Consider the following 27,549-nt stretch of genomic DNA (forward strand, 5'->3'; position numbering starts at 1 on the left):
AGGGAAATATCTACACACCTCTCTGTGTCAACATGGAAATATGTACACCGCTATCTGTGAAAGATGAAAACATGTACACCACAATCTGTGCAAATATCAAAATATCTACACCGCTATATCTGTAAACATGGAAATATCTACCCCGTTATGTGTATAAACATGGAAATATCTACACCGCTATCTGTATAAACATGGAAATTTCTACTCTGCTATCTCTATAAGTATTGAAATACCTAAAACGCAGTCTCTATAAACATGGAAATGCCTACACCGCTATCTGTAAACATGGAAATATCTACAACACTATCTTTATAAACTTGGAAATATCAACACCGCCTTGTGTATAAACATGGAAATAAACCCACCGCTATCTGTATAAACATGGAAATATCTCCAACGCTATCTCTATAAACATTTAAATATCTACACCGCTATCTGTATAAACATGGAAATATCTCCAATTCTATCTGTATAAACATGGAAATATCCACACCGCTATCTGTATAAACATGGGAATATCTACATTGCTATCTGAATAAACATGGAAATATCCCCAGCGCTATCTCTATGAACATGAAAATATCTACACCACTATCTTTGTAAACATGGAAATATCTTCACCGCTACCTGTATAAACATGGAAATATCTACAACACTATCTGTGTAAACATGGGAATATCTTCACAGTTATCTGTGTAAACATTGAAATATCTACACCGCTATCTTTGTAAAGATGGAAATATCTTCACCGCTATCTGTGTAAAGATGGAAATATCTTCACCGCAATATGCGCAAATATGGAAATATCTACACCGCCATCTCTGTAAACATGGAAATATCTGCAGCGCTATCTGTATAAACATGGAAATATCTGCACTGCTATCTGTATAAACATGGAAATATCTCCATGGCTATCTCTGTAAACATGGAAATATCTACACCGCCATCTGTATAAACATGGAAATACCTACACAGTCATCTGTATAAACATGGAAAAATCGACACCACTATCTGTATACACATGGAAACATCTACAACGCCATCGGTATAAACATGGAAATATCTACACAGCCGTCTGTATAAACATGGAAATATCTATTCAGCCATCTCTATAAACATGGAAGTATCTACACAGCTATCTGTATAAATATGGAAATATTCACACTGCTATCTGCATAAACATGGAAATATCTACCCCTCCATTTGGAAAAACATGGAAATATCTACACAGTCATCTGTATAAACATGGAAATATCTACATCGCTATCTGTATAAACATGGAAATATCTCCAGCACTATCTCTATAAACATGGAAATATCTACACCGTTATCTTTGTAAACATGGAAATATCTACACAGCTACCTGTATAAACATGGAAATATCTACAACACTATCTGTGTAAACATGGGAATACCTTCACAGCTATCTGTGTTAACGTGGAAATATGTACGCCTCTATCTGTGTAAAGATGGAAATATCTACCCCGAAATATGCGCAATTATGGAAATATCTACACAGCTATCTCTGTAACCATGCAAATATCTACACCGCTATCTGTATAAACACGGAAATATCTTCACTGCTATCTGCATAAACATGGAAATATCTACATGGCTATCTCCATAAACATGGAAATATCTACACCGCCATCTGTATAAACATGGAAATACCGACACAGCCATCTTTATAAACATGGAAAAATCTACACCACTATCTGTATAAACATGGAAATATCTACACAGACATCTGTATAAACTTGGAAATATCTACACAGCCATCTGTATAAACATGGAAATATCTACACTGCCATCTGTATAAACATGGAAATATCTACGCAGACATCTGTATAATCATGGAAATATCTACACAGCCATCTCTAAAAACATGGAAATATTTACATTGCTATCTGTATAAACATGGAAATTGCCACACCTCTATCTGCATAAACATGGAAATATATACACCGCCATCTGTAAAAACATGGAAATATCGACACAGTCATCTGTATAAACATGGAAATATCTACACCTACATGTGTATAAACATGGAAATATCTACACTGCCATCTGTATACACATGGAAATAACTACACAGCCATCTGTATAAACACGGAAATATCTACACCGCTATCTCCATAAACATGGAAATACCTACACCGCAATCTGTATAAACATGGAAATATCTACACCACTATCTGTATAAACATGGAAGTATCTCCACAGCTATCGGTAAATATATGGAAATATCTACACCGCTATCTCCATAAACATGGAAATATCTACACCGCTAGCTGTATAAACATGGAAATATCTACTTGGCTATCTCTAGAAACATGGAAATATCTACACTGCCATCTGTACAAACATGGAAATACCTACACAGTCGATTGCATAAACATGAAAATATCTACACCACTATCTGTATAAACATGGAAATATCTACACCGTTATCTTTGTAAACATGGAAATATCTACACCGCTACCTGTATAAACACGGAAATACCTACATCACTATCTGTGTAAACATGGGAATATCTTCACAGCTATCTGTGTAACCATGGAAATATGTACACCGCTATCTGTGTAAAAATGGAAATATCTACACCGCAATATGCGCAAATATGGAAATATCTACACCGCTATATCTGTAAACATGGAAATATCTACACCGCTATCTCTGTAAACATGGAAATATCTACACCGCTATCTGTATAAACTTGGAAATACCTACACATTCATCTGTATAAACATGGAAATATCTACACCACTATCTGTATAAACATGGAAATATCTACACAGTCATCTGTATAAACATGGAAATATCTAAACCTCCATCTGTATAAACATGGATATATATACACTGCCATCTGTATAAAAATGGAAATAGCTACACCGCAGTCTGTATAAACATGGAAATATCTACACCGCTATCTGCATAAATATGGAAATATCTACACCGCTATCTCTATAAACATGGAAATATCTACACCGCTATCTGTATCTACATGGAAATATCTACACCGCTATCTCTATAAACATGGTAATATCTCCACCGCAATCTGCATAAACTTGGGAATATCTCCACCGATATCTGTATAAACATCAAATATCTCCACCGCTATCTTTATAAACATGGAAATATCTGCACCCCTATCTTTATAAAAATGGAAATATCTACAACAGTATCTGCGTAAACATGGAAATATCTACACAGCTGTCTGTGTAAACATGGAAACATGTACAACGCTATCTGTGTGAAGATGGAAATATCTACACCGCAATCTGGGCAAATATGGAAATCTCTACACCTCTATCTCTGTAAACATGGAAATATCTACACCGCTATCTGTATAAACATGAATATATCTACATCGCTATCTGTATAAACATGATTATATGTACACCGCTATCTGTATAAACTTGGAAATATATACACAGTCATCTGTCTAAACATGGAAATATCTATACCTCCATCAGTATAAACATGGGAATAACTTCACTGCAATCTGTATAAACATGGAAATATCTACACAGCCATCTGTATAAGCATGTAAATATCTACACCGCTATCTCTATATACATGGAAGAATGTACACCGCTATCTGTATAAACATGGAAATATCTGCACCGCTATCTCTATAAACATGGAAATATCTACACCGCTGTCTGTATAAACATGGAATTATCTACAGCGCTATCTGTATAACCATTGAAATATCTCCACCGCTATCTGTATAAACATGGAAATATATACACAGCTATCTTTATGAACATGGAAATATCTACACCGCTATCTGTATAAACATGGAAATATCCACAACACTATCTGTGTAAACATGAAAATATCTACACAGCTGTCTGTGTAAACATGGAAATATGTACACCGCTATCTGTGTGAAGATGGATATATCTGCATGGCAATCTGTGCAAATATGGGAATATCTACTCCTCTATTTCTGTAAACATGGAAATATCTACACCGCTATCTGTATAAACATGGAAATATCTACAAAGCTATCTGTATAAACTTGGAAATATCTACACCGCTAACTGTATAAATATGGAAATATCTTTACCGATATCTCTATAAACTTGGAAATGTCTTCACCACTATCTGTATAAACATGGAAATATCTACATGCCTATCTCTATAAACATGGAAATATCTACACCGCCATCTGTCTAAAGATGGAATTATCTACACAGTCATCTGTATAAACATGGAAATATCTACACCACTATCTCTATGAACATGGAAATATCTACAATGCCATCAGTATAAACATGGAAATATCTTCACCGCTATCTCTACAAACATGGAAATAGCTACACCGCTATCTGTATAAACATGGAAATATCTCCACCACTCTCTGTATAAACATGGAAATCTCTAAACCGCTATCTGTATAAATATGGAAATATATTCACCAATATCTCTATAAACATGGAAATTTCTACACCACTATCTGTAAAAACATGGAAATATCTACATGGCTATCTCTATAAACATGGAAATATCTACACCGCCATCTGTATAAACATGGAAATAACTACACTGTCATCTGTATAAACATGGAAATATCTACACCACTATCTCTATAAAATTGGAAATATCTACACCGCTATCTGCATAAATATGGAAATATCTACACCGCTATGTCTATAAACATGGAAATAACTACACCGCTCTCTGTATCTACATGGAAATATCTACACCGCTATCTCTATAAAGATGGTAATATCTCCACCGCAATTTGCATAAACTTGGAAATATCTCCGCCGATATCTGTATAAACATGGAAATATCTCCACCGCTATCTTTATAAACATGGAAATATCTACACCGCTATCTGTATAAACATGGAAATATCTGCACCGCTATCTGTATAAAAATGTAAATATCTACAACACTATCTGTGTAAACATGGAAATATCTACACAGCTCTCTGTGTAAACATGGAAATATGTACAACGCTATCTGTGTGAAGATGGAAATAACTACACCGCAATCTGGGCAAATATGGAAATATCTACACCTCTATCTCTGTAAACATGGAAATACCTACACCGCTATCTGTATAAACATGAAAATATCTACACCACTATCTGTATGAACATGGAAATATCTACACCACAGTCTGTATAAACATGGATATATCTACACCGCTATATGTATAAACATGGAAGTATCCACAACACTATCTGTGTAAACATGGAAATATCTACACAGCTGTCTGTGTAAACATGGAAATATGTACACCGCTATCTGTGTGAAGATGGAAATACCTACACAGCAATATGTGCAAATATGGAAATATCTACACCTCTATCTCTGTAAACATGGAAATATGTACACCGCTATCTGTATAAACATGGAAATATCTACATGGCTATCTCTATAAACTTTGAAATATCTACAACGCCATCTTTATAAACGTGGAATTAACTACACAGTCATGTGTATAAACATGGATATATCTACACCACTGTCTGTATAAACATGGAAATATCTACAATACCATCTGTATAAACATGGAAATAACATCACCGCTATCTCTATAAACATGGAAATACCTACACCGCTATCTGTATAAACATGGAAATATCTACACCGCCATCTGTAAAAAGATGGAAATATCAACACAGTCATCTGTATAAACATGGAAATATCTACAACTCCATCTGTATAAACATGGAAATACCTACACTGCCATCTGTATAAAAATGGAAATAGCCACACCGCTATCTGTATAAACATGGAAATATCTACACCGCCGTCTGAATAAACATGGAAATATCTACACCGCTATCTGTATAAATATGGAAATATCTACAAAGCTATCTCTGTAAACATGGAAATGTCTACACCGCTATCTGTATCTACATGGAAATATCTACACCACTATCTCTATAAACATGGAAAAATCTCCACCGCAATCTGCATAAACTTGGAAATATCTACACCTCCATCTGTATAAACATGTAAATATTTCCACCACTATCTGTATAAACATGGAAATATCTCCACCGATATCTGTATAAACAGGGAAATATCTCCACCGCTATCTGTATAAACATGGAGAAATCTACACCTCCATCTGTATAAACATGGAAATATCTACACCGCTGTCTGTATAAACATGGAAATATCTACAGCGCTATCTGTATAAACATGGAAATATCTCCACCGCTATCTGTATAAACATGGAAGTATCTACACCGCTATCTGTATAAACATGGAAATATCTACACCGCTGTCTGTATAACCATGGAAATATCTACAGCGCTATCTGTATAAACATGGAAATATCTCCACCGCTATCTGTATAAACATGGAAATATCTACAACACTATCCGTGTAAACATGGAAATATCTACACAGCTGTCTGTGTAAACATGGAAGTATGTACACTGCTATCTGTGTGAAGATGTAAATATCTACATGGCAATCTGTGCAAATATGGAAATATCTTCAACTCTATCTCTGTAAACATGGAAATATCTACACCGCTATCCGTAGAAACATGGAAATATCTACATGGCTATCTCTATAAACATGGAAATATCTACACCTCCATCTTTATAAACATGGAATTATCTACACAGTCATCTGTATAGACATGGAAATATCTACACCACTATCTGTATAAAAATGGAAATACCTACAATGCCGTCTGTATAAACATGGAAATACCTACACCGCTATCTGTATAAACATGGAAATATCTACACCGCTATCAATATAAACATGGAAGTACGTACACCGCTATCTGTATAAACATGGAAATATCTACACCGCTATCTGTATAAATATGGAAATATCTACACGGCTGTCTGTATAAACATGGAAATATCTACAGCGCTATCTGTATAAACATGGAAATATCTCCACCGCTATCTGTATAAACATGGAAATATCTCCACCGCTATCTTTATAAACATGGAAATATCTACACCGCTATCTTTATAAACATGGAAATATCTACACCGCTATCTGTGTAAACATGAAAATATGTACACGGCTATCTGTGTGAAAATGGAAATATCTACATGGCAATCTGTGTAAATATGGAAATATGTACACCTCTATCTCTGTAAACATGGAAACATCTACACCGCTATCTGTATAAACATGGAAATATCTTCATAGCTAACTCTATAAACATAGAAATATCTACACCGCCAACTTTATAAACATGGAATTATCTACACAGTCATCTGTATAAACATGAAAATATCTACACCACTATCTGTATAAACATGGAAATATCTACAATGCCATCTGTATAAACATGGAAATAGCATCAATAATATATATATAAACATGGAAATGTCTACACCACTATCTGTATAAACATGGAAATATCTACATGGCTATCTCTATATACATGGAAATATCTACACCGCCATCTGTATAAACATGGATATAACATCACTGTCATCTGTATAAACATGGAAATATCTACACCTCCATCTGTATGAGCATCGAAATATCTACACTGTCATCTGTATACACATGGAAATACCTACACCGCAATCTGTATAAACATGGAAATATCTTCACCGCTATCTCTACAAACATGGAAATAGCTACACCGCTATCTGTATAAACATGGAAATATCTCCACCACTCTCTGTATAAACATGGAAATCTCTACACCGCTATCTGTATAAATATGGAAATATATTCACCAATATCTCTATAAACATGGAAATTTCTACACCACTATCTGTAAAAACATGGAAATATCTACATGGCTATCTCTATAAACATGGAAATATCTACACCGCCATCTGTATAAACATGGAAATAACTACACTGTCATCTGTATAAACATGGAAATATCTACACCACTATCTCTATAAAATTGGAAATATCTACACCGCTATCTGCATAAATATGGAAATATCTACACCGCTATGTCTATAAACATGGAAATAACTACACCGCTCTCTGTATCTACATGGAAATATCTACACCGCTATCTCTATAAACATGGTAATATCTCCACCGCAATTTGCATAAACTTGGAAATATCACCGCCGATATCTGTATAAACATGGAAATATCTCCACCGCTATCTTTATAAACATGGAAATATCTACACCGCTATCTGTATAAACATGGAAATATCTGCACCGCTATCTGTATAAAAATGTAAATATCTACAACACTATCTGTGTAAACATGGAAATATCTACACAGCTCTCTGTGTAAACATGGAAATATGTACAACACTATCTGTGTGAAGATGGAAATAACTACACGGCAATCTGGGCAAATATGGAAATATCTACACCTCTATCTCTGTAAACTTGGAAATACCTACACCGCTATCTGTATAAACATGAAAATATCTACACCACTATCTGTATGAACATGGAAATATCTACACCACGGTCTGTATAAACATGGATATATCTACACCGCTATATGTATAAACATGGAAGTATCTACAACACTATCTGTGTAAACATGGAAATATCTACACAGCTGTCTGTGTAAACATGGAAATATGTACACCGCTATCTGTGTGAAGATGGAAATATCTACACGGCAATATGTGCAAATATGGAAATATCTACACCTCTATCTCTGTAAACATGGAAATATGTACACCGCTATCTGTATAAACATGGAAATATCTACATGGCTATCTCTATAAACTTTGAAATATCTACAACGCCATCTTTATAAACGTGGAATTAACTACACAGTCATGTGTATAAACATGGATATATCTACACCACTGTCTGTATAAACATGGAAATATCTACAATACCATCTGTATAAACATGGAAATAACATCACCGCTATCTCTATAAACATGGAAATACCTGCACCGCTATCTGTATAAACATGGAAATATCTCCACCGCTATCTGTATAAACATGGAAATATCAACACCGCTATCTGTATAAACTTAGAAATATCTACACCGCTATCTGTATAAATAGGGAAACAGGCTCTCCGCTATCTGTATAAACATGGAAATATCTAAACCGCCATCTGTAGATACATGGAAATACCTACACAGTCATCTGTATAAACATGGAAATATCCTCACCACTATCTGTATAAACATGGAAATATCAACACTGCCATCTCTATAAACATGGAAATATCTACACAGCCATCTCTATAAACATGGAAATATCTACATCACTATGTGCATAAACATGGAAACAGGCACACCGCTATCTGTATAAACATGGAAATATCTACACCGCCATCTGTAAAAAGATGGAAATATCAACACAGTCATCTGTATAAACATGGAAATATCTACACCTCCATCTGTATAAACATGGAAATACCTACACTGCCATCTGTATAAAAATGGAAATAGCCACACCGCTATCTGTATAAACATGGAAATATCTACACCGCCATCTGAATAAACATGGAAATATCTACACCGCTATCTGTATAAATATGGAAATATCTACAAAGCTATCTCTATAAACATGGAAATGTCTACACCGCTATCTGTATCTACATGGAAATAACTACACCACTATCTCTATAAACATGGAAAAATCTCCACCGCAATCTGCATAAACTTGGAAATATCTACACCTCCATCTGTATAAACATGTAAATATTTCCACCACTATCTGTATAAACATGGAAATATCTCCACCGATATCTGTATAAACAGGGAAATATCTCCACCGCTATCTGTATAAACATGGAGAAATCTACACCTCCATCTGTATAAACATGGAAATATCTACACCGCTGTCTGTATAAACATGGAAATATCTACAGCGCTATCTGTATAAACATGGAAATATCTCCACCGCTATCTGTATAAACATGGAAGTATCTACACCGCTATCTGTATAAACATGGAAATATCTACACCGCTGTCTGTATAACCATGGAAATATCTACAGCGCTATCTGTATAAACATGGAAATATCTCCACCGCTATCTGTATAAACATGGAAATATGTACAACACTATCCGTGTAAACATGGAAATATCTACAAAGCTGTCTGTGTAAACATGGAAGTATGTACACTGCTATCTGTGTGAAGATGTAAATATCTACACGGCAATCTGTGCAAATATGGAAATATCTTCAACTCTATCTCTGTAAACATGGAAATATCTACACCGCTATCCGTAGAAACATGGAAATATCTACATGGCTATCTCTATAAACATGGAAATATCTACACCTCCATCTTTATAAACATGGAATTATCTACACAGTCATCTGTATAGACATGGAAATATCTACACCACTATCTGTATAAAAATGGAAATACCTACAATGCCGTCTGTATAAACATGGAAATACCTACACCGCTATCTGTATAAACATGGAAATATCTACACCGCTATCTCTATAAACATGGAAGTACGTACACCGCTATCTGTATAAACATGGAAATATCTACACCGCTATCTGTATAAATATGGAAATATCTACACGGCTGTCTGTATAAACATGGAAATATCTACAGCGCTATCTGTATAAACATGGAAATATCTCCACCGCTATCTGTATAAACATGGAAATATCTCCACCGCTATCTTTATAAACATGGAAATATCTACACCACTATATTTATAAACATGGAAATATCTACACCGCTATCTGTGTAAACATGAAAATATGTACACGGCTATCTGTGTGAAAATGGAAATATCTACATGGCAATCTGTGTAAATATGGAAATATGTACACCTCTATCTCTGTAAACATGGAAACATCTACACCGCTATCTGTATAAACATGGAAATATCTTCATAGCTAACTCTATAAACATAGAAATATCTACACCGCCATCTTTATAAACATGGAATTATCTACACAGTCATCTGTATAAACATGAAAATATCTACACCACTATCTGTATAAACATGGAAATATCTACAATGCCATCTGTATAAACATGGAAATAGCATCACCGATATCTCTATAAACATGGAAATGTCTACACCACTATCTGTATAAACATGGAAATATCTACATGGCTATCTCTATATACATGGAAATATCTACACCGCCATCTGTATAAACATGGATATAACAACACTGTCATCTGTATAAACATGGAAATATCTACACCTCCATCTGTATGAGCATCGAAATATCTACACTGTCATCTGTATACACATGGAAATACCTACACCGCAATCTGTGTAAACATGGAAATATCTACACCGCTATCTGTATAAATATGTAAATATCTACACCGCTATCTGTATAAACTTGTAAATATCTACACGGCGATCTCTATTAACATGAAAATATCCCCGCAGCTATCTGTATAAACATGGAAATAACTCCACCGCTATATGTAGAAACATGGAAATATCTAAACCGCTATCTATATAAACCTGGAAATATCCACAGCGCTGTCTCTATAAACATGGAAATGCCTACACCGCTATCTGTATAAACACGGAAATGTATACATGGCTATCTGTGTAAACATGGAAATATCTACACCGCCATCAGTATAAACATGGAAATACCTACACCGTCATCTATTTAACATGGAAATATCTACAGCATTATCTGTGTAACCATGGAAATATCTACACAGCCATCTGTATAAACATGGAAATATCAACACCTCCATCTCTATAAACACGGAAATATCTACACTGCCATCTGTATAAAAATGGAAATAGCTACACCGCTATCTGTATAAACATGGAAATGTCTACACCGCCATCTGAATAAACATGGAAATGTCTACACCGCTATCTGTATAAATATGGAAATATCTACACCGCTGTCTCTTTAAACATGGAAATATCTACACCGCTATCTGTATCCACATGGAAATATCTTCACCGTTATCTCTATAAACTTGGAAATATCTCCAACGCTATCTGCAAAAACTTGGAAATATCTACACCACCATCTGTATAAACACGTAAATATCTCCACCGCTATTTGTATAAACATGGAAATATCTCCAACGATATCTGCATAAACATGGAAATATCTCCAACGCTACCTGTATAAATATGGAAATATCTACACTGCCATCTCTATTAACATGGAAATATCTACATCGCTATCTCTACAAACATGGAAATAGCCACACCGCTATCTGTATAAACATGGAAATATCTACAACGCTGTCTGTACAAACATGGAAATATCTACACCGCTATCTGCATAAACTTGGAAATAACTACGCCGCTATCTGTGTAAATTTGGAAATATCTTCACCGCTATCTCTATATACATGGAAATGTCTACACCACTATCTGTATAAACATGGAAATATCTACACTGCGATCTCTATAAACATGGAAATATCTACACTGCCATCTCTATAAACATGGACATATCTACATCGCTATTTGCATAAACATGGAAATAGCCACACCGCTGTCTGTATAAACATGGAAATATTTACACCGCCAACTGTAAAAACATGGAAATATCCACAGAGTCATCTGTATAAACATGGAAATATCTACACCTCCATCTGTATAAACATGGAAATATCTACACTGCCATCTGTATAAAGTGGAAATAGCCACACCGCTATCTGTATAAACATGGAAATATCTACACCGCTATCTGTATAAACATGGAAATATCTACAATGCTATCTGTACAAACATGGAAATATCTCCACCGCTATCTGTATAAACATGGAAATATCTACACCGCTATCTTTATAAACAAAGAAATATCTACACCGCTATCTGTATAAACATGGAAATAGCTACAACACTATCTGTGTAAACATGGAAATATCTAGTCAGCTGTCTGTGTAAACATGGAAATATGTACACCGCTATTTGTGTGAAGATGGAAATATCTACACCGCAATCTGTGCAAATATGGGAATATCTACACGTCTATCTCTGTAAACATGGAAATATCTACACCGCTATCTGTATGAACATGTAAATATCTACACTGCTACCTGTATAAACATGGAAATATCTACACCACGGTCTGTATAAACATGGATATATCTACACCGCTATCTGTATAAATTTGGAAATATCTACACCGCTATCTGTATAAACATGGAAATATCTACACCGCTATGTGTATTAACGTGGAAATATCTCCACTGCTATCCGTATAAACATGGACATATCTCCACTGAAATCTGTATAAACATGAAAATAACTACTCCAATATCTGTATAAACATGGACATATCTCCACTGCAATCTGTATAAACATGAAAATATCTACACCGCTATCTCTATAAACATGGAAATATCTACAATGCCATCTGTACAAACAGGGAAATATCTACACAGTTATCTGCAGAAACACCGCCATCTCTATAGACATGGAAATATCTACACTGCCATTTGTAGAAAGATGGAAATATCCACACCACCATCTGTATAAACGTGGAAATATCTACACCGCTATTTGTATATACATGGAAATATCTACACAGCAATCTGTATAAACATGGAAATATCTACACCGCTATCTGTATAAATATGAAATATCTAAACCCCTATCTCTATAAAAATGGAAATATCTACACTGCTATCTGCATAAACATTGAAATATCCTCACTGCTATCTCTGTGAACATGGATATATCTACACCGCTATCTAAATAAACATGGAAATATCTACACTACCATCTCTATAAAGATGGAATTATCTACATCGCCATCTGTGTAAACATGGAAATATCAACACAGCTATCTGTATAAACATGGTAATATCTACACTGCTATCTGTATAAACATGGAAATATCGACACCCCTCTCTCTATAAACATGGAAATATCCACACCGCTATCTCTATAAACATTGAAAAATCAACACCGCTATCACTATGAACATGGAAATATCTACACCGCCATCTGTATAAACATTGGAATATATACACCGCGATCAGTATAAACATGGAAATATCTACACCGCTATCTGTATAAACATGGAAATATCTCCACTGCTATCTCTATAAACATCGAAATATCTACACCGCCATCTGCATAAACATGGAAAAATTACAAAGTTATTTGTATAAACATGGAAATATCTACACCACCATCTGTATAAACATGGAAATATCTACACAGCAATGTGTATATACATGGAAATATCTACACCGCTATCTATATAAACATGGAAATAACTACACCGCTATCTGTATAAACATGGAAATATCTCCAGCGCCATCTACATCTACATGGAAATATCTGCACCGCCATCTATATAAACATGGAAATATCTATGCAGTCATCTGTGTAGAGATGGAATTATCAACACCGCCATCTGTACAAAGATGGAAATACTTACAAAGTTATCGCTATAAACATGGAAATATCTACACCGCCATCTCTATAAACATGGAAATATCTACACTGCCATTTGTAGAAAGATGGAAATATCTACACCGCCATCTGTATAAACGTGGAAATATCTACACCGCTATCTGTATAAACATGGAAATATCTACACCGCAATCTGTATAAACATGGAAATATCAACACCGCTATCTGTATAAATATGAAACATCTAAACTGCTATCACTATAAAAATGGAAATATCTACACTGATATCTGTATATACACGGAAATATCCTCACTGCTATCTCTATGAACATGGATATATCTACACCGCTATCTAAATAAACATGGAAATATCTCCACTGCCATCTCTATAAACATGGAATTATCTACATCGCAATCTGTATAAACATGGAAATAACTACACCGCTATCAGTATAAACATGGTAATATCTACACTGCTATCTGTATAAACATGGAAATATCTACACTGCGATCTGTATAAACATGGAAATATCTACACCGCGATCTGTAAAAACATGGAAATATCTTCACTGCGATCTGTATAAACATGGAAATATCTACACCACTATCTCTATAAAGATGGTAATATCTACACCACCATCTATATAAACTTGGAAATATTTACAATGCCATCTGTAGAAAGATGGAAATATCTACACCGCAATCTGTGTAAACATGGAAATATCTACACCGATATCTGTATAAACATGGAAATATCCACACCGCTATCTGTATAAACATGGAAATATCTACACCGTGATCTGTATAAACATGGAAATATCTACAATGCCATCTGTACAAACATGGAAATATCTACACAGTTATATGTAGAAACATTGAAATATCAACACCGATATCTCTATAAACATGGAAATAACTACACCGCTATCTCTATAAACATGGAAATGTGTACACTACTATCTCCACCAACATGGAAATATATACACCGCCGTCTCTTTAAACATGGAGATATCTACAACGCCATCTACATAAACAAGAAAGTATCTACACTGCCATCTATATAAACATGGAAATATCTACACCGCCATCTCTATAAACATGGAAATATCTACACTGCCATTTGTAGAAAGATGGAAATATGTACAATGCCATCTGTATAAATGTGGCAATATCTACACCGCAATCTGTGTAAACATGGAAATATCTACACCGATATCTGTAAAAACATGGAAATATCTACACCGCTATCTGTATAAACATGGAAATATCTAAACTGCCATCTGTGGAAAGATGGAAATATCTACACCACGATCTGTATAAATATGAAAATATCTACAACGCTATCTGTGTAAAGATGGAAATATCTACACCGCAATCTGTGCAAAGATGGAAATATCTACACCGCTATCTCTGTAAACATGGAAATACCTACGCCACTATCTGTATAAACATGGAAATATCTACATCGCTATCTGTATAAACATGGATATATCTACACCGTTATCTGCATAAACATGGAAATATCTCCACCGTTATCTGTATAAATATGGAAATATCTACACCGCCATTTGAGTAAACATACAAATATCTACAGAGTCATCTGTATACACATAGAAATATCTACACAGCCGTCTGGAAACATGGATGTATCTACACAACTATCTCTATAAACAAGGAAATACCTACAGCGCTATCTCTATAAACATGTAAATATCAACACCACAGTCTCTACAAACATGGAAATATCTACACCGCCATCTATGTAAACATGAAAATCTCTACACCGCTATCTGTATAAAGATGGAAATATCTACACCGCTATCTGTATAAAGATGGAAATATCTACAACGCTATCTCTATAAACATGGAAATATCTACACAGCCATCTGTATAAACATGGAAATATCTACACTGCTATTTCTATAAACATGGAAATATCTACATCGCTATCTGTATAAACAGGGAAATATCTCCACCGCTATCTGTATAAACATGGAAATATCTACACTGCTATCTGTATAAACATGGAAATATCTACACCGCTATCTGTATAAACATGGAAATATCTACAATGCTATCTGTGTAAACATGGAAATATCTACACAGCTATCTGTGTAAACTTGGAAATATCTACACAGGTATCTGTGTAAAAATGGAAATATCAACACGGCAAATTGTGCAAAGAGGGAAATATCTACACCGCTATCTCTGAAAACACGGAAATATCTACAACGCTATCTGTATAAACATGGAAATATCTACACCACTATCTGTATAAACAAGGAATTATCTAAAACACCATCTGTATAAACATGGAAATACCTACACCACTATCTGTAGAAATATGGAAATATCTACACCGTCATCTCTATAAACATGGAAATATCTATACCGCTATCTGTATAAACATGGAAATACCCACACCGCTATCTGTATAAAAATGGAAATAGCCACACCGCTATCTGTATAAACATGGAAATGTCTACACCGATATCTGTATAAATAAGGAAATATCTAAACCGCCATCTGTATAAACATGGAAATAACTACACCGATATCTGTATAAATAAGGAAATATCCACACCGCTATCTCTATAAACATGGAAATACCTACACCGATTTCTCTATAAACATGGAAATATCTACACTGCAATCTCTATATACATGGAAATATCTACACCGCCATCTCTATAAACATGAAAATATCTACACCGCCATCTTCAGAAACATGGATGTATCTACACCGCCATCTTTATACACATGGAAATATCTGCAACTCTATCTGTGTAAACACAGAAATATCTACACGGCTATTTGTGTAAACATGGAAATATCTGCACCGCTCTCTGTATAAAGATGGAAATATCTACACCACTATCTGTAAAACGTGGAAATATCTACACCGCTCTCTGTATAAACCTGGAAATATCTACACCGCTATCTGTATAAACATGAAAATACTTACACCACCATTTCTATGAGCATGGAAATATTTACACCGCAATCTCTATAGACATAGAAATAACTACACCGCCATCCCTATAAACATGGAAATATCTACACCACCATCTGCATAAACATAGAAATATCTACACAGACATCTGTATAAACATGGAAATATCTACACTGCCATCTGTATAAACTTGGAAATATCTACACTGACATCTGTAGAAAGATGGAAATGTCTACAAAGCGATCTGTATAAACATGGGAATTTCTACACCGCTACCTGTATAAACATGGAAATATCTACACCGCTATCAGTAACAACATGGAAATAACCACACTGCAATCTATATAAACATGGAAATATCTACAATGCCATCTCTTTAAACACGGAAATACCTACACAGCTATCTGTGTAAACATGGAAATAACTACACCGCTATCTGTGTAAATTTGGCAATACTTACAACGCAATCTGTGCAAAGATGGAAATATCTACACCGCTATCTCTGTAAACATGGAAATATCTACACAGCTATCTGTATAAACATGGAAATAACTACACTGCTATCTGTATAAACATGGAAAAATCTACAGCGCCATCTGTATAAACATGGAAATATCTCCAATGCCATCTGTACACAAATGGAAATATCTACACAGCCATCTGTATAAACATGGAAATATCTACACCGCTATCTCCGTAAACATGGAAATATCTACACCGCTATCTGTATAAACATGGAAATATCTATACCGCAGTCTCTATAAACATGGAAATATCTCCACCGCTATCTGTGTTAACATGAAAATATCTACATCGCTATCTGAATAATCATGGACATATCTACACCGCAATCTGTATAAACATGTAAATATCTATCACGCTATGTGTGTAAACATGGAAATATCTACACTGCGGTCTGCATAAACATGTCAATATCTACACCACTATCTGTATAAACACGTAAATATCTACACCACGATCTGTATAAACCTGGAAATATCTACACCGCTATCTGTGTAAACATGGAAATATCTTCACCGCTATCTGTACAAACATGAAAATATCTACACCGCCATCTCTATAAACATGGAAATATCTACACTGCCATCTCTATAAAGATGGAAATATCTACACCGCGAGCTGTATAAACATGGAATTATCTACAACGCTAGTTGTATAAACATGGAATTATCTACAACGCTAGTTGTATAAACATGGAAATAGCAACACCGCTATCTGTATAAACATGGAAATACCTACACTGCTATCTGTATAAACATGGAAATATCTACACAACTATCCCTATAAACATGGAAATACCTACACCGCCATCTCTATACACATAGAAATATCTACACCGCTATCTCTATAAACATAGAAATATCTACACCGCCATCTCTATAAACATGGAAATATCTACACCGCCATCTTCATGAACATGGAAATATCTACTTCGCTATCTGTTTAAACATGGAAATATCTACACTGTCATCTGTATAAACATGGAAATATCTAACCTGCCATCTGTGGAAAGATGGAAATATCTACACCACGATCTGTACAAATATGAAAATATCTACACCGCTATCTCTGTAAACATGGAAATATCTACACCACTATCTGTATAAACATGGAAATATCTACATCGCTATCTGTCTAAACATGGATATATCTACACCGTTATCTGTATAAACATGGAAATATCTGCACCGCTTTCTGTATAAATATTTAAATATCTACACCGCCATTTGTGTAAACATACAAATATCTACAGAGTCATCTGTATACACATGGAAATATATACACAGCCATCTGTATAAACATGGATGTATTTACACAACTATCTGTATAAACAAGGAAATACCTACTGCGCTATCTCTATAAACATGGAAATATCAACACCACAATCTCTACAAACATGGAAATATCTACACCGCCATCTATATAAACATGAAAATATCTACACCGACATCTCCATAAACATGGAACTATCTACACCACCATCTGTATAAACATGGAAATTTCTACACCGCTATCTGAATAAACAAGGAAATATCTACACCGCCATCTGTAGATACATGGAAATATCTACACCGCAATCTGTATAAACATGGAAATACCTACACCGCTATCTGTAGAAATATGGAAATATATTCAATGCTATCTGTGTAAACTTGGAAATATCTACACAGCTATCTGTGTAAACTTGGAAATATCTACCCAGGTATCTGTGTAAAAATGGAAATATCTACACAGCAATCTGTGAAAAGATGGAAATATCTACACCGCTATCTCTGTAAACATGGAAATATCTACACTGCTTCCTGTATAAACATGGAAATATCTACACCGCTGTCTGTTTAAACAAGGAAATATCTACACCGCCATCTGTACAAACATGGAAATTTCTACACCGCAATCTGTATAAACATGGAAATACCTACACCGCAATCTGTATAAACATGGAAATATCTACAATGCTATCTCTGTAAACATGGAAATATCTACACAGCTATCTGTGTAAACTTGGAAATATGTACAACGCTATCTGTGTGAAGATGGAAATAACTACACCGCAATCTGGGCAAATATGGAAATATCTACACCTCTATCTCTGTAAACATGGAAATACCTACACCGCTATCTGTATAAACATGAAAATATCTACACCACTATCTGTATGAACCTGGAAATATCTACACCACGGTCTGTATAAACATGGATATATCTACACCGCTATATGTATAAACATGGAAGTATCCACAACACTATCTGTGTAAACATGGAAATATCTACACAGCTGTCTGTGTAAACATGGAAATATGTACACCGCTATCTGTGTGAAGATGGAAATACCTACACGGCAATATGTGCAAATATGGAAATATCTACACCTCTATCTCTGTAAACATGGAAATATGTACACCGCTATCTGTATAAACATGGAAATATCTACATGGCTATCTCTATAAACTTTGAAATATCTACAACGCCATCTTTATAAACGTGGAATTAACTACACAGTCATGTGTATAAACATGGATATATCTACACCACTGTCTGTATAAACATGGAAATATCTACAATACCATCTGTATAAACATGGAAATAACATCACCGCTATCTCTATAAACATGGAAATACCTGCACCGCTATCTGTATAAACATGGAAATATCTCCACCGCTATCTGTATAAACATGGAAATATCAACACCGCTATCTGTATAAACTTAGAAATATCTACACCGCTATCTGTATAAATAGGGAAACAGGCTCTCCGCTATCTGTATAAACATGGAAATATCTAAACCGCCATCTGTAGATACATGGAAATACCTACACAGTCATCTGTATAAACATGGAAATATCCTCACCACTATCTGTATAAACATGGAAATATCAACACTGCCATCTCTATAAACATGGAAATATCTACACAGCCATCTCTATAAACATGGAAATATCTACATCACTATGTGCATAAACATGGAAACAGGCACACCGCTATCTGTATAAACATGGAAATATCTACACCGCCATCTGTAAAAAGATGGAAATATCAACACAGTCATCTGTATAAACATGGAAATATCTACACCTCCATCTGTATAAACATGGAAATACCTACACTGCCATCTGTATAAAAATGGAAATAGCCACACCGCTATCTGTATAAACATGGAAATATCTACACCGCCATCTGAATAAACATGGAAATATCTACACCGCTATCTGTATAAACATGGAAATATCTACACTGCTATCTGTATAAAGATGGAAATATCTACTGCGCTATCTGTTTAAAAATGGAAATATCTCCACCGCTATCTGAATAAACATGGAAGTATCTACTCCGCTATCTTTATAAACATGGAAATATCTATACCGCTATCTGCATGAACATGCAATTATCTACAACACTATCTGTGTAAACATGGAAATATCTACACACCTGTCTGTGTAAACATGGAAATATATACACCGCTATCTGTGTGAAGATGGAAATATCGACACCGCAATCTGTGCAAATATGGATATATATACACCTCTATCTCTGTAAACATGGAACAATCTACACCGCTATCTGTATAAACATGTAAATATCTACACCGCTATCTGTATAAACATGGAAAGATCTACACCGCTATCTGTATAAACATGGAAATATCTACACCGCTATCTTTATGAACATGGAAATGTCTACACCGCTATCTCTATAAACATGGAAATATCCACAAAACTATCTGTGTAAACATGGAAATATCTACACAGCTGTCTGTGTATACATGGAAATATGTACACCGCTATCTGTGTGAAGACGGAAATATCTACACGGCAATCTGTGCAAATATGGAAATATCTACTCCTCTATCACTGTAGACATGGAAATAAATACACCGCGATCTGTATAAACATGGAAATATCTACACGGATATCTGTATAAACATGGAAATATCTCCAATGCTGTATGTATTAACATGGAAATATCTACACCGCTATCTGTATAAACATGGAAATATCTACCCTGCTATCTGTATAAACATGGAAATATCTACTGCGCTATCTGTTTAAAAATGGAAATATCTCCACCGCTATCTGTATAAACATGGAAGTATCTACTCCGCTATCTTTATAAACACGGAAATATCTATACCGCTATCTGCATGAACATGGAAATATCTACAACACTATCTGTGGAAACATGGAAATATCTACACAATTGTCTGTGTAAACATGGAAATATATACACCGCTATCTGTGTGAAGATTGAAATATCGACACAGCAATCTGTGCAAATATGGATATATATACACCTCTATCTCTGTAAACATGGAAATATCTACACCGCTATGTGTATAAACATGTAAATATCTACACCGCTATCTGTATAAACATGGAAATATCTACACCGCTATCTGTATAAACATAGAAATATCCACATGGCTATCTCTATAAACTTGGAAATATCTACACCGCCATCTATATAAACATGGAATTAACTACACAGTCATCTAAATAAAAATGGAAATATCTACACCACTATCTCTATGAACATGGAAATATCTACAATGCCATCTGTATAAACATGGAAATATCTTCACCGCTATCTCTAAAAACATGGAAATAGCTACAACGCTATCTGTAGAAACATGGAAATATCTCCACCACTCTCTGTATAAACATGGAAATAACTACACCGCTATCTGTATAAACATGGAAATATCTACACCGCTATGTGTATAAACTTGGAAATATCTACACCGCTATCTGCATAAATATGGAAATATCTTCACTGATATCTCTATAAACATGGAAATGTCTACACCACTATCTGTATAAACATGGAAATATCTACATGGCTATCTCTATAAACATGGAAATATCTACACTGCCATCTCTATAAACATGGAAATAACTACACTGTCATCTGTATAAACATGGAAATATCTACACCACTATCTGTATAAACATGGAAATATCTACACAGTCATCTGTATAAACATGGAAATATCTAAACCTCCATCTGTATAAACATGGATATATATACACTGCCATCTGTATAAAAATGGAAATAGCTACACCGCAGTCTGTATAAACATGGAAATATCTACACCGCCATCTGAATAAACATGGAAATATCTACACCGCTATCTGCATAAATATGGAAATATCTACACCGCTATCTCTATAAACATGGAAATATCTACACCGCTATCTGTATCTACATGGAAATATCTACACCGCTATCTCTATAAACATGGTAATATCTCCACCACAATCTGCATAAACTTGGGAATATCTCCACCGATATCTGTATTAACATCAAATATCTCCACCGCTATCTTTATAAACATGGAAATATCTGCACCCCTATCATTATAAAAATGGAAATATCTACAACAGTATCTGCGTAAACATGGAAATATCTACACAGCTGTCTGTGTAAACATGGAAACATGTACAACGCTATCTGTGTGAAGATGGAAATATCTACACCGCAATCTGGGCAAATATGGAAATCTCTACACCTCTATCTCTGTAAACATGGAAATATCTACACCGCTATCTGTATAAACATGAATATATCTACATCGCTATCTGTATAAACATGATTATATGTACACCGCTATCTGTATAAACTTGGAAATATATACACAGTCATCTGTCTAAACATGGAAATATCTATACCTCCATCAGTATAAACATGGGAATAACTTCACTGCAATCTGTATAAACATGGAAATATCTACACAGCCATCTGTATAAGCATGTAAATATCTTCACCACTATCTCTATATACATGGAAGAATGTACACCGCTATCTGTATAAACATGGAAATATCTGCACCGCTATCTCTATAAACATGGAAATATCTACACCGCTGTCTGTATAAACATGGAATTATCTACAGCGCTATCTGTATAACCATTGAAATATCTCCACCGCTATCTGTATAAACATGGAAATATATACACAGCTATCTTTATGAACATGGAAATATCTACACCGCTATCTGTATAAACATGGAAATATCCACAACACTATCTGTGTAAACATGAAAATATCTACACAGCTGTCTGTGTAAACATGGAAATATGTACACCGCTATCTGTGTGAAGATGGATATATCTGCATGGCAATCTGTGCAAATATGGGAATATCTACTCCTCTATTTCTGTAAACATGGAAATATCTACACCGCTATCTGTATAAACATGGAAATATCTACAAAGCTATCTGTATAAACTTGGAAATATCTACACCGCTAACTGTATAAACATGGAAATATCTTTACCGATATCTCTATAAACTTGGAAATGTCTTCACCACTATCTGTATAAACATGGAAATATCTACATGCCTATCTCTATAAACATGGAAATATCTACACCGCCATCTGTCTAAAGATGGAATTATCTACACAGTCATCTGTATAAACATGGAAATATCTACACCACTATCTCTATGAACATGGAAATATCTACAATGCCATCTGTATAAACATGGAAATATCTTCACCGCTATCTCTACAAACATGGAAATAGCTACACCGCTATCTGTATAAACATGGAAATATCTCCACCACTCTCTGTATAAACATGGAAATCTCTACACCGCTATCTGTATAAATATGGAAATATATTCACCAATATCTCTATAAACATCGAAATTTCTACACCACTATCTGTAAAAACATGGAAATATCTACATGGCTATCTCTATAAACATGGAAATATCTACACCGCCATCTGTATAAACATGGAAATAACTACACTGTCATCTGTATAAACATGAAAATATCTACACCACTATCTGTATGAACCTGGAAATATCTACACCACGGTCTGTATAAACATGGATATATCTACACCGCTATATGTATAAACATGGAAGTATCCACAACACTATCTGTGTAAACATGGAAATATCTACACAGCTGTCTGTGTAAACATGGAAATATGTACACCGCTATCTGTGTGAAGATGGAAATACCTACACGGCAATATGTGCAAATATGGAAATATCTACACCTCTATCTCTGTAAACATGGAAATATGTACACCGCTATCTGTATAAACATGGAAATATCTACATGGCTATCTCTATAAACTTTGAAATATCTACAACGCCATCTTTATAAACGTGGAATTAACTACACAGTCATGTGTATAAACATGGATATATCTACACCACTGTCTGTATAAACATGGAAATATCTACAATACCATCTGTATAAACATGGAAATAACATCACCGCTATCTCTATAAACATGGAAATACCTGCACCGCTATCTGTATAAACATGGAAATATCTCCACCGCTATCTGTATAAACATGGAAATATCAACACCGCTATCTGTATAAACTTAGAAATATCTACACCGCTATCTGTATAAATAGGGAAACAGGCTCTCCGCTATCTGTATAAACATGGAAATATCTAAACCGCCATCTGTAGATACATGGAAATACCTACACAGTCATCTGTATAAACATGGAAATATCCTCACCACTATCTGTATAAACATGGAAATATCAACACTGCCATCTCTATAAACATGGAAATATCTACACAGCCATCTCTATAAACATGGAAATATCTACATCACTATGTGCATAAACATGGAAACAGGCACACCGCTATCTGTATAAACATGGAAATATCTACACCGCCATCTGTAAAAAGATGGAAATATCAACACAGTCATCTGTATAAACATGGAAATATCTACACCTCCATCTGTATAAACATGGAAATACCTACACTGCCATCTGTATAAAAATGGAAATAGCCACACCGCTATCTGTATAAACATGGAAATATCTACACCGCCATCTGAATAAACATGGAAATATCTACACCGCTATCTGTATAAACATGGAAATATCTACACTGCTATCTGTATAAAGATGGAAATATCTACTGCGCTATCTGTTTAAAAATGGAAATATCTCCACCGCTATCTGAATAAACATGGAAGTATCTACTCCGCTATCTTTATAAACATGGAAATATCTATACCGCTATCTGCATGAACATGCAATTATCTACAACACTATCTGTGTAAACATGGAAATATCTACACACCTGTCTGTGTAAACATGGAAATATATACACCGCTATCTGTGTGAAGATGGAAATATCGACACCGCAATCTGTGCAAATATGGATATATATACACCTCTATCTCTGTAAACATGGAACAATCTACACCGCTATCTGTATAAACATGTAAATATCTACACCGCTATCTGTATAAACATGGAAAGATCTACACCGCTATCTGTATAAACATGGAAATATCTACACCGCTATCTTTATGAACATGGAAATGTCTACACCGCTATCTCTATAAACATGGAAATATCCACAAAACTATCTGTGTAAACATGGAAATATCTACACAGCTGTCTGTGTATACATGGAAATATGTACACCGCTATCTGTGTGAAGACGGAAATATCTACACGGCAATCTGTGCAAATATGGAAATATCTACTCCTCTATCACTGTAGACATGGAAATAAATACACCGCGATCTGTATAAACATGGAAATATCTACACGGATATCTGTATAAACATGGAAATATCTCCAATGCTGTATGTATTAACATGGAAATATCTACACCGCTATCTGTATAAACATGGAAATATCTACCCTGCTATCTGTATAAACATGGAAATATCTACTGCGCTATCTGTTTAAAAATGGAAATATCTCCACCGCTATCTGTATAAACATGGAAGTATCTACTCCGCTATCTTTATAAACACGGAAATATCTATACCGCTATCTGCATGAACATGGAAATATCTACAACACTATCTGTGGAAACATGGAAATATCTACACAATTGTCTGTGTAAACATGGAAATATATACACCGCTATCTGTGTGAAGATTGAAATATCGACACAGCAATCTGTGCAAATATGGATATATATACACCTCTATCTCTGTAAACATGGAAATATCTACACCGCTATGTGTATAAACATGTAAATATCTACACCGCTATCTGTATAAACATGGAAATATCTACACCGCTATCTGTATAAACATAGAAATATCCACATGGCTATCTCTATAAACTTGGAAATATCTACACCGCCATCTATATAAACATGGAATTAACTACACAGTCATCTAAATAAAAATGGAAATATCTACACCACTATCTCTATGAACATGGAAATATCTACAATGCCATCTGTATAAACATGGAAATATCTTCACCGCTATCTCTAAAAACATGGAAATAGCTACAACGCTATCTGTAGAAACATGGAAATATCTCCACCACTCTCTGTATAAACATGGAAATAACTACACCGCTATCTGTATAAACATGGAAATATCTACACCGCTATGTGTATAAACTTGGAAATATCTACACCGCTATCTGCATAAATATGGAAATATCTTCACTGATATCTCTATAAACATGGAAATGTCTACACCACTATCTGTATAAACATGGAAATATCTACATGGCTATCTCTATAAACATGGAAATATCTACACTGCCATCTCTATAAACATGGAAATAACTACACTGTCATCTGTATAAACATGGAAATATCTACACCACTATCTGTATAAACATGGAAATATCTACACAGTCATCTGTATAAACATGGAAATATCTAAACCTCCATCTGTATAAACATGGATATATATACACTGCCATCTGTATAAAAATGGAAATAGCTACACCGCAGTCTGTATAAACATGGAAATATCTACACCGCCATCTGAATAAACATGGAAATATCTACACCGCTATCTGCATAAATATGGAAATATCTACACCGCTATCTCTATAAACATGGAAATATCTACACCGCTATCT

Source organism: Pan paniscus, chromosome 6 (assembly GCF_029289425.2).
Source record: "Pan paniscus chromosome 6, NHGRI_mPanPan1-v2.0_pri, whole genome shotgun sequence".
In the NCBI taxonomy this organism is placed as follows: Eukaryota; Metazoa; Chordata; class Mammalia; order Primates; family Hominidae; genus Pan; species Pan paniscus.